Source organism: Mus pahari, chromosome 3, assembly GCF_900095145.1.
Source record: "Mus pahari chromosome 3, PAHARI_EIJ_v1.1, whole genome shotgun sequence".
NCBI classification, from domain to species: domain Eukaryota; kingdom Metazoa; phylum Chordata; class Mammalia; order Rodentia; family Muridae; genus Mus; species Mus pahari.
In genome coordinates this window covers 14,100,211-14,109,110 of record NC_034592.1, presented here as the reverse complement: position 1 = coordinate 14,109,110, position 8,900 = coordinate 14,100,211, and positions in this window count along the sequence as shown.

Here is an 8,900-nt window from a genome sequence, read left to right as displayed (position 1 = left end):
AGTCCAGAGATGGCACCACCCACAAGGGGACCTCCCCCCTTGATCAGTAATTGAGAAAATGCCTTACAGCTGGATCTCATGGAGGCATTTCCCCAAATGAAGCTCCTTTCTCTGTGATAACTCCAGCTGTGTCAAGTTGACACAAAACTAGCTAGTACAGCCATCCTCTGCTACATACGCAGCTGGAGCCATGTGTACTCCTTGGAATATCAACCAACCAGATTCCCCCCTCCCCCAGAACTCCAGGGATTTCTGTTGCTCCAGAACTCCAGGGATTTCTGTTGCTCTTATCCAGATCTTGTTTGGGCTGCTGGGTTGATGTGACTTAAGGGGTGGAGCTAGAACCAGGAGATAAACCCTAACCACTAACCTCCTGTCCTAACTTACCTGCTTTTTCCTCTTCCTTTTCTACTGTGACCCCCAAGCCTTAGGTCAGGAACTGTGTTGTAGATGGAGCAAGGGGGCCTGGGTACTGTGTGGTTACTTTTTCTCTGCAGTTGCCATCAGCTGTGGCTTTTTGTTACAGTCTCTTGTCTGTTGCAAGGAGATGTTTCCATGATGAGGGGTTATTTTTACCTTTTATTGTTATTTTTGCTTGATTTTTAATTAACTCATCAGCACTTGAGAGGCAGAGACAGGCGATTTCTGAGTTCCAGGACAGCCTGGTCTACAAAGTGAGTTCCAGGACAGCCGGGGCTACACAGAGAAACCCTGTCTCGAGAAACCAAAATAAATAAATAAATAAATAAATATCCGTTTCTTAGAAGAAGTGGGTGGGCAGCAGCAAGTAAAGCTGAGCTGGGGAGGTGTAGAGAGTGGGGAGAAGGGAAGATGGGAGGGGGGGACAGAGAACACCTCAGTCACATCAACTAGGGTTTTGGATAGCTCTGTCTTATGGGCAGACTTCAATAGAGAGGTTTATTCATGAGTTAAGATGGGGAAAAGACAGAGAACTGATAGTTTTTTTCTTTTGAATTTAATTTACATTCCAAATACTTCTTCCCATCTCCTCTTCTGAGAGAGTGGTCCCCCACCTGAGTATCCCCTGACCCTGGCATATCAAATCTGCCAGATTAGGCACAAGAGGAAGTTTTTCCTTTCTTTTTTAAAATTTTATTTATTTATTTATTCATTCGTTCATTCATTCATTCATTCATTTAATGTATGAGTGTTTTATCTGCATGTACACCTGCATGCCAGAAAAGGGCATTGGGTCCCACCATGTGGTTGCTGGAAATTGAACTCAGGACCTCTGGAAGAGCAGTCCATGCTCTTCACTAATGAGCCATTTCTCCAACCCCTGGACTTTTGTCATAAGAGTCTTTGCTGTCTTCATGTAGAATTTTTCAGATGTGTCACTGTGTCAGGTACATGACCGGAGTATCTCACTACACTGATTGAAGTCCTGAACCAAGTATGTGCTGCTTTTGTAACCCGGCTGGGCACACTTGAGCATACAAGTACTGAACACAAGATGAAGTCCTGGCACCACTGCCTTGTCTTAATGTCTGTCTCCCTCACCTGCGCTGAAGGCATACAGACACTTCGTCTTTGTTTGTTTTTGGTGGTGTTGATGTTGGTGGTTCATTTGTTTGTTTGTAGCCCTGGCTGTTCTGGAACTCACTATGTAGACCAGGCTTCCCCTGAATTCACAGAGAATTCCACCTACCTCTGTCCTAGAATTAAAGGTGTGCACCACCACGCCTGGCATAAGTTGTCTTTAACCTTTCCCTTTGGAGTTTGTATTCCAAGAAGAGCAAACCCTCACTGGATAAATCCCCAAAGCCCCAGAGGGGCACTATTTCTGTGGAACAAAAGTAATCGTCTTGTAGAAACCATATTTGTCCACTCGGGGGAAGATGGCTACAAACAAAGTAACAATTCATCATATTCTTCCATGACTGGAGCTGAGATAATGTTGGGTGGGACTACACCTTGGTCAATGTGGCTTAACTGTGTCATTGACTCAAACCAAACCTCATGAGGAATGGGGGAGGTAAAGAGGCAGGGGCAGGGGCAGGGGCAGGAAGTGCTGTGGTGAAGAACAGATGCATGTGTTGCCTCTGCTGCAAGAGGGAAATCCAATAGGAATGACAGCTGTCTGGGTAGCATGGAGTCCCACGGGGCGAAGCTGCTTGTCCTAAAGACTTTAGATAGTGTAAAGTCTGCCAAAAATGTAGAATGGCAAAATGGACCCTTTGTCCTTTGTCCATTTCACCCCAAGGTGTGTGCTTTTCTTTACTCTGCAGTGGACTGTCTGTCACAGTGTGCTGTGTGCCTTGAGTCACTTAAGTGGAGACTGCAATATGGAGAACCCAGAGGAGGCCTGAGTGAGATCCTAATGACATCTTCTGTGTTTGTGCCTGGTTACTGGATTTTCTTCATCTTCTTACCACAAGAGGCATAAACTCCTCTTCCTTGTATAAGAAACAGTTTTTCTATCAAAGGTAGTTAACAAAGGCCCGTATTGGCTTAACTGCCCCGAGCCCCTTCTCGCCACTTAGCCAGCCTTGTTAGATTATGAAGTCATCTTTCACCAATGGGAAGAGACACAGTCATCACCTGTACTCAGGATAAGAGACAGAGGCTGTCTTAGTTATTATTATTGCTGTGGCAAAACAGTATGTGCAAGGCAATTTACAGAGGAACGTCAGAAAGTCCATGACCATTATAGTGTATACCATAGCAGCAGGCAGGCAGGCATGGTGCTGGGGCAGTAGTGAGAACTCACATTTGATCTACAAGAAGGTGGCAGAGAAAGAGACAGATTGAGAATGACATGGGCCTTTGAAACCTCAGTCCACTCCCAAAGACACCTCCTCCAACAAGGACACACCTCCTAATCCTCCCCAGATAGTTCCTCAATCTGGGAAACAAAGTATTCTACCTTATGAGAATGTGGGGGGCATTCTTATTCAAATCACCTCAGAGGCCATCTTGACCATGCATGCTTGCTGGCTGGGTTTGGGTTCTATCACTGACTTTTAACAAAAGAAATTGCTTTGCTGAGTCACTTTAACATTGTGCTCCTTTATTAATACTACAAACTCAATTCTTTCCCCAAACTTGAGACCACAGACTCCTCTGTTCCTTTACAGTTACAAATTTGGTGATGGCAAGAATCCTGAAGGTGCTGTTTGACAAAATTCTGGTGCTTGGACAATCTGGACTGATCCTTCACTGCCCTTGATGTATACTCACTGCACACCTTTTGCTACACCTACGCTTCTTACTGTTTAAGGCCTCTCTCCAAAAGCTAGAGCTAAAGAAAGCTAGTGCAAACAAGAATGAAATTAATGAAAGTTCCCTGGAAAAAACAGTTATGCAGAAAATTGAGTCTTTCCTAAGAACTTATCACTTAAATAAATATTCAGATTACTAATGAGTGTTGTTAGTAGGCATGAGAAAGAGGATTTGAGAGGAGTTATTAAACAAGAAAAACTTTAGGAAATTTTAGAAACTGAAAAGCTGTAATTGAATTGCTAGGTTTTTAATGTGCAACTTTAGAAACAAGGAACTTGTATGTACAGGAAGAGATTTTGATCATGCAAGTGTGATCATGCAAGATTTTGATCATGACAAGCCTTGGTGCCTTCAGGAAGGCATCAATAAGCAGTTTTAGGAACCCTGGTGCACTTCTGTTCCCTACAGAATTGTAATAAAGATAGGAATTTTACTGAGGTAAGGCTTCAACACAGACACAGAGACAGAGGAAGGCGCCCAGCTCAGTGACCTGCCTGCTTTCCTGAACAGACTTGCCAGACCAGAACTTTACTGATAGACTGCCCTAACTTTTTTTGTTTGTTTGTTTGTTTTTGTTTTTCGAGACAGGGTTTCTCTGTGTAGCCCTGGCTGTCCTGGAACTCACTCTGTAGACCAGGCTGGCCTGGAACTCAGAAATCCGCCTGCCTTTGCCTCCTAAGTGCTGGGATTAAAGGCATGCGCCACCACGCCCTGCTTTAGACTGCCCTAACTTAAGCAAAGGGGCTGAACAATATTTTAAGAATCAAAGAAGGATGGTGGTCCTATGCTAAATATCAAAGAAATATAGAGGAGGAAAAGGAAGAGTTAAATAAGGCTAAAGGTTGAACTTCTATAGAGAGTTAAGTTTGATATAGTAGGTAGTAGGAAATAACTTTTGATCTATTAATCTTATTCTGAACTGAAACAAAACGCTAGTCATCCTGTCTAGCATTTCTGTGACTGCAAGGCTTTGTGACACCAATCCCATGGAAGAAGATACTGAGTTTAAAGAAAATTGATTTTATTATAACGTTAATTTTTAGTTCTCATAAAATTGCTCTTTGTTTGCTTCGCTCTTGATTTTCTTATGTGATCAAGGGAGACTTTAGAAGAAGATGTATTTGAAAAGCAGTGTGGTCAACGCATAACATTCCTGAGGAAATGATTTTATGTATAGATCAAGCCTGAAAGAGACAAAAGTTGTCGGCATAGGAGAAGCCATACTGTGCTTCCCCTCTGACCTGTCTCTCATGAAGCGAGTGACGTCCTCTGTCTGATCCTTTCTTCCCTTTGCCACTCTTGCATCCGTCCTTCTCCAGACCCTGCTCTCAGCCGAGACTGGTCCCCGGCACCGACTCCCTTTGTTGTACACTTCTGCACCGTGTTGCACAGTCTGGTCCCTGGCACCGACTCCCTTTGTTGTACACTTCTGCACCGTGTTGCACAGTCTGGTCCCTGGCACTGACTCCCTTTGTTGTACACTTCTGCACCGTGTTGCACAGTCTTCCACTGCTTTCTGCGTTGGCAGCTGTGGGCCTCAGACCATTTGCTCCACTTGACTTTGCTCGTGTGCTTTATCTGTGCCTCTCAAACCTTTTTCTTTTTTGATTTTTCAATACCTGGTTTTTCTGTTTATCCCTGGCCAGCCTGGAACTTTCTCTGTAGATCAGGCTGGCCTCAAACTAACAGAGCTCTGTAGGCCTAAATTTTTTGCAACCTACTTTTAATAAGAATTTAACCTCTCCTCTCGCCCACTACCCAGCTGAGGTAGTGGAAGAGAAAAGTTATTAGGATATGGGGAAAGTGGACCTCTTAGCAATAGTTCTTTGGAGGCAAGCTCAGTCTTCTCTCTCAGCACTTCAGTCCCATTGCAAACACCAAATATGATTCAGCAGTTGCAGTCTAGTCCTCTAGGCAGACAGACACCACACGTGAACAGCAGCTAGTCTAGTCTTTTCATCAAGCTGATACCAGGCATGAACCGGCAGCTCTTGATCAATCCTGAAGAAGCCACCAGGTTCACCAACTGGCTTGAGGTGAGGCTGTGGAAGCAGCAAGCTGCTGCAGGAGCCCCATGAGCAGTTCTTGGGGGAGTTTCTCTCAGTGGCCCCATCACCAGAAGTTGAGCTCAACAATGCTCCGTAAGGTGAACCAATACATGGGTGCCGTTAATGAAGGGAGACAAGTGAGACAGGGCAAACCAAGCCAATGCTCAGTGCTCCTCTCCCACTGTCTGTGGGGTCACATTTATGCTTCATCATGGGTCCTTACACAAATCCTTTTACATGTTTGCTATATCAAGACATCTTTTTACTGTGTCTGCTTCAGGAAAACTTTTTTTTTTTTTTTTAAAGATTTATTTATTTATTAAATGTAAGTACACTGTAACTGTCTTCAGACACTCCAGAAGAGAGAGTAAGATCTTGTTAAGGATGGTTATGAGCCACCATGTGGTTGCTGGGATTTGAACTCTGCACCTTTGGAAGAGCACAGGTGCTCTTACCCGCTGAGCCATCTCACCAGCCCCAGGAAAACATTCTTTTAGCAAGACATCCTTTCACCTATGTGCCCCAGCAAAATGTATGACATAACTAACTTTCCAAAGAAACTAGAAGTTTTCACTTCGGAGCTCCACCTGCTCCTGCCTCTCAAGTGCTGGGGTTAAAGGTGTGTGTCACCACCACTCAGCTTTGGTATCTTTTTCAAAAGGAATGTGGTTACAACAGTGTTCTTTCCTGAGACTCTATTGCCATGTGATAGACTTGGTGTATCTTGTGTACTAGATTGAGGGATCTTAGTTTCTTTTGTTGTTGCTATGATAACATACATGGTAAAAGAAAAAAAAAATGCTTCATTTTGGCTCACGGTTGGTGTGTACAGTCTATATAGGTGAAGTCCTAGATGTAGAAACTTGAAGTCACATGGCATTAGGAAGCACAAAACAATGAATGCTCTTGACCATAAAAAGCACCCCCTCCCCCTTTAATGTAGTACAGGGCCCAACCCTAGTGTATATAGTTCTGCTTTAGAGTGATTCTTCCTATGTAGGGTATGGTGTCACATGCCTTTAGTCCCAGCACTCGGGAGGCAGAGGCAGGTGGATTTCTGAGTTCAAGGCCAGCCTGCTCTACAGTTAGTTCCAGGACAGCCAGGGCTACACAGAGAAACCCTGTCTCAAAAAACCACCACCACCACCACCAACAACAACGAGAGAGCCTGTTTCAACAAACAAACAAACAAATGGAGTAAACTAATCAGAATAAGCCTTTACAAACATAGTTAACCTAAGTTCATCAAGAAAATGCCTGTAGTTTTGCCTGAGGCTTGTCTTTGAGGTGATTCCAGAGCCTGTTGACAACACTAATATCACAAGGAAGTAATACCAGTTCTCACAAGGAAGTGGGGGGGGGTCTCTCTGCTGTTATTTTATACAGAGTACTAACTGGGCTCTCAAACACAAAAACTAACCAACACACCAAGGGAAGAGAATTGTACACTTGGGCAGGACAGATCAAGTCTGATTCTCAGTTTGGGTTTGAATTTGGATGCCACTAAATCCACCACAGGACTGGGAGGGATGCTACACATGATTGGCAGAAATCTCTCATTGGGAGAGGGGACAGATGGAGAGCCTGGTGCTGTATCCGGATGGGGAATGTGTCTCCAAGAAAGTCAGTTTCATATAGTTTGACAACTTGTTGGACTACCTTAACAGTGGACTGGAGCCAAGACAATGATGGGCCAGGGATGGGTTGGACCAGGGATAACACCTCCCATGGACCCTTTTGAAAATCAATGCAGAAGTGACTTTAAATACACACTCAAATGAGCAAATAAATAAACGGGTAGCATTGCTTTGCTGTCTGTGGTTGGTTCTGGCCAGCCTCTTCTCTTCTACTAAAGATGAAAAGTCATTCTTATGCTGGCTGTGGTGGCTCATGCCTTTACTTGCAGTAGGTGGGAGGCAGAGGCAGGTGGATCTGTGATTTGGAGACCAGCTGGTTTACATATCGAGGACAGCCTGCATTATATAGTGAGAGCCTGTCTAAGACAAACTAACAGTCTAGTAAGTCCACTATGAGCTGAGCCTAAGGCTGTACCAAATATAGTAAATAAAGCAATTTTGAGGTCATTGGACTCCTACCCACTCCCATTATTTCTGGGCTTGCTTGGTGCAATAGCTCCAAGGATGGTTAGGATCACTTGCAACAGAACAGCAATCCAGTTGGGGCTAGTTCTCTGCCTTAAAACTGGTCACTAGAGAAAAATACTTGCAAATTATCTAAAAATTCATCTCGAAATCATAGGTATGACAAGAAGAGTGTGACAAAGGTGGAGACAACAGTCTGGGAGATACTCCTTCCCAGTTGCATGCCCTAGCCATCAGAGGAAAATATCACAGGTGTCTTAGTTTGCATCTTTTGAAGAAACACCATGGCCAAGGTAAATCTTTTTTTTTTTTTTTTTTGAGACAGGGTTTCTTTGTATAGCCATGGCTGCCCTGGAACTCACTCTGTAGACCAGGCTGGCCTCAAACTCAGAAATCCACCTGCCTCTGCCTCCAGAGTGCTGGGATTAAAGGCATGAGCCACCACGCCTGGTTGACCAAGGTAACTCTTATAGGCAAACATTTAATTGGGGGCTGGCTTAAAGTTCAGTCAATTATTATCATAGTGGGAAGCATGGCAGCATATAGGCAGACCTGGTGCTGAAGGAGCCACGAAATTCTATATCTTGATCTGAAGGCACTAGAGGAGACTGTGTATCACACTGTCCAGACTTGAACATATATGCATGCATATATATTCATGCATATATATATATATATATATATATATATATATATATATATATATATATTCAGAGTCCAGCCTCCACAGTGACGTACTTCTTATAACAAGGCCATACCTCCTAATAGTGCCACTTCCCATGGACCACACATATTGAAACCACCACAATAGGTGTCAGGGTGCATACTCTCAAATCTTGGATGACTGTGAATGGATGGTTCCAACAAAACAAAACAAAACAAAACAAACAAGAAACCACCCAAACCAGCCATTCGAGCCAGCTGGCCCCGTATGCTGGGAATAGCAGCACGATCCTTACCCAGTGTGTCTCAGTGACAGTCAGTTCTACAATAGCTCTCTCCTGACTTGATTCACATGCTACTGTGTGCTGTCTATCAGAATGGTTTGTATTGAGTGGTCACGCAGCCAGGGGTATGCAGGGTAGCTTTTGATAGCACTCAGTGATTCTGTAGCACTCATTCTTGTTCCTGATTATCCCTGGGATGGGATGCACTGTAGGATTTCCTCAGACACTGGAGTGACGGGGTTCCCAGTGCCCAAATGATATTTTTCAATCACCTGTAACTCTAGTTCCAGGGCATCCAGTGCAGTCTTCTGCCTTGCATTGGTACTAGGCATGCATTCAGAATATACACATATATGCAAGCAAAATATCCATATAAAGAAAAAATTATTTAAAAAATGAGGTGTTGATAGAACCCTACCCTTCCCCTAGGATTTATATGTTGTTAGTGGTTGATGGGGGGTGGGGGAGAGAGAGAGAGAGAGAGAGAGAGAGAGAGAGAGAGAGAGAGAGAGAACTTTCTTTACTGGTGTAGCTACTGGGAAAGTGCACAGGCTCTTGTG